Below are 3,135 nucleotides of genomic sequence, written 5' to 3' on the forward strand. Positions count from 1 at the left end.
AAACCCCTTTCATTGGGTTAGGGAGCTCTGTTGTAATTTGATGGATCAATACTAACTTTCATTATTCTTCTTCTATCTTTTCTCTTGATTTTACTTGAAAGCTTTCGATCTTCATCCAATTGAGTAGTTATCTTGGAAGAGAAGCTATTCAAACTTGGATCTCTTTTGAACCTTGAAAGAGGAATGAAGAGATCAAGCTAGAAATGCTTTCTCATGCTGGACCAAATTGGGTTTGGATGGGTATGTGACTATAACCCTCTCAATACTTGATTTGGGAAATGCATGTGGTATAATCAGTGACCATACTTCATCTCTTCTCATGAGCAATTGACCAAGGAATTGGCTATTGATCAAGATTTGAGAGATTGAATTGCAAGAAATTGTAATTCAATCACTTAAGATTGCCAAGGAGATCAATGAGTGCATTGATTGAGGAAGAGATGAAAATGAACTTGATCCGGAGAATTGCAACATCTCCTAAGCCCAATGAACTTTCCATCTCTGATCTTACCCATTCTCTTTAATTTCTGCCATTTATTTTTATGAGCAAATCCCCCATTCCCATTTACAATTCTGCAATTTACTTTCAGTCATTTGCTTCCAGTCCTTTAATTCTAGCATTTACTTTTCTGTTATTTACATTCCCACCATTTTATTTTCTGCAACTCTTAACCCAAATTCTGGATTCGCTCAACTAGAACATTCTTCTAATTAAAGTTGCTTGATCAATCAATCCCTGTGGGATTCGACCTCACTCTATTGTGAGTTTTTACTTGACGACAAATTCGGTACACTTGCCGAAGGGAGATTTGTTGTAAGACAAGTTTTCCGCGCATCAAGTTTATGGCGCCGTTGCCGGGGATTGATTGTGCATCAACAATGATTAAATTGGAAGATCACTAGATTGAGCATTTTTATTTTGTGAATTTCATTTTCTGTTGAGTGATTTACTTTTTGTTTTAGTTAAACTTCTTCCCTTCCCCCTCTACTCTTTTGTTCTTCTTTGTTACTTTCAATTCTGTTTGCTAACCCACTAACTGTTTGATATATTGCATCATCCACAACTAACAGTAATTCTGACACATATACTTTCTGCACCTATCTTTTCTTGCTTGCACTTGATGGTTGTATGACAGGGAGAAGAAGCGGGGCTTCAACTTCCTTCGATTCTGAACCTGAGAGGACCTTCCTTAGATTAAGGAGGGAGGCAAGAGGAAAGAAAGTGGTTGGTGCTGAGGAAGAAGAGGAACTCTTTGAAACAAACATGGCAGACAACATGGAAAACCATCATGAAGAAGAAGATCACAACCATGGGGGAGGAGGTAGAGCAAATCATACTGGGGAGGATAGAAGAGTTTTGGGCTCTTAAATCAATCCAAACCCAGGCAATTGTGGAAGTAGCATCCAAAAGCCCACAATCCATGCCAACAACTTCGAACTTAAACCACAGCTCATCACCCTTGTTCAGAACAACTATTCGTTTGGAGGAAGTGTTCAAGAAGACCCCAATCAACATTTAACCACCTTCCTGAGAATATGTGACACAGTGAAGTCTAATGGTGTTCATCTTGATGCCTATAGACTGCTCTTATTTCCATTCTCACTCAGGGACAAGGCAGCCAAATGGCTAGAATCTTTCCCAAGGGAAAGCTTGACAACTTGGGAAGACGTGGTGAATAAATTCTTAGCAAGATTTTACCCTCCTCAACGAATCAATAGGCTAAGAGCTGAGGTCCAAACTTTCAGGCAACAAGATGGTGAGACTCTATATGAAGCATGGGAGAGGTTCAAGGACTTAACAAGGAGGTGTCCACCTGACATGTTCAACGAATGGGTGCAGCTGCACATTTTCTATGAAGGGCTCTCTTATGAGTTAAAGAAGGCCGTGGACCATTCATCTGAAGGATCTTTGAACAAGAAGAAGACCATTGAGGAAGCCATAGATGTTATTGAAACAGTAGCAGAGAACGAATACTTCTATGCTTCCGAAAAAGGGAACACAAGAGGAGTAATGGAGCTAAACAATGTAGATGCTCTGTTGGCCCAAAACAAGCTCATTACCCAGTAGCTGGCTGACCTCACCAAGAAGATGGAGATGAACCAAGTAGCAGCAATCTCCACTTCATCAACAATCCAAGAAGGAGTGAATGAAGAAGCAGAGGGGAGTCAGGAGCAAGCCAACTACATTGGGAATTCACCAAGGAAAAACTATGATCCATACTCCAAGACTTATAATCCTGGATGGAGAAACCACCCAAACTTTGGGTGGGGAAGTGAGCAAGATCAAAACCAAGACCAGAGACGTTACAACTCCAACAACAATGCCGTTCACCCGCAATTCACATAGAGGACGTCTCAACACCCCCACAACAACACTTCTTCATATGCTTATCAAAACTAAAATAGCACATCTGCTCCGAATCACCCATCAATTCATGACAAGCTCTCTAAGATTGAAGCCTTACTTGAAGGAATATGCCAAGAGATTCAAGAAAATAAGGTGTTCAAAGAGGAAGTGCGAGCCAATATTAAGAACCAGGGGGAGACCATTAGGAAGCTGGAATTCCAGGTGGGATATTTAGCTGAGAAGATTCCCAAACCTACCGATAGCTTCCCAAGTGACACGGAGAAAAACCCCAAGGGAGAAGCAAAGAAAGTAAGATGGGAAGATTGCAAGATGGTCACTACGAGTGATCAAGAGACTGAAGACAAGCAAGGCAAACTGTGCAAACAACCTGAAGACAACTCAACAAAGGAGGAGGATAGAGATCACCAAGAACCAGAAATCTCACAACAAGAGTTGCTGAAGCTCTATGCTCTCTTCCCTCAACTGCTCAATGGTGCTGTGGGAAAGAGAATATACTCAAGGTTCCTAGACTTATTTGCATCTCTGCATGTAAACATACCATTCATCAAGGCAATTCAACAAATGCCTGTATTCATCAAGTATATGAAGGAACTTCTTCCCAGGAAAAGCTCACTCAAAGGAGGCCAGACTATAGTAATGAACAAGGAATGTAGTGCCCTTATTCAGCCTGAGCTGCCTACAAAAAGAAGAGACCCAGGGAGTTTTCACATCCCTTGTGCCATAGGTGAAACTATGTTCGATAGAGCACTATGTGATTTGGGGGCCAG

General features: G+C 41.2%; 1 non-coding gene across 1 annotated transcript; it reads right to left on the minus strand.

Moving 5' to 3' along the window:
- Nucleotides 1–1,717: 1,717 nt before the first annotated feature.
- On the minus strand, nucleotides 1,718–1,821 carry LOC148576952 (small nucleolar RNA R71). Its single transcript, XR_015904518.1, has one exon. It is a non-coding gene; the product is annotated as a small nucleolar RNA R71 (small nucleolar RNA).
- Nucleotides 1,822–3,135: the final 1,314 nt, after the last annotated feature.

The sequence above is a fragment of the Arachis ipaensis genome, chromosome B1 (assembly GCF_059453495.1).
Source record: "Arachis ipaensis isolate K30076 ecotype BB chromosome B1, ASM5945349v1, whole genome shotgun sequence".
Lineage (NCBI taxonomy): Eukaryota > Viridiplantae > Streptophyta > Magnoliopsida > Fabales > Fabaceae > Arachis > Arachis ipaensis.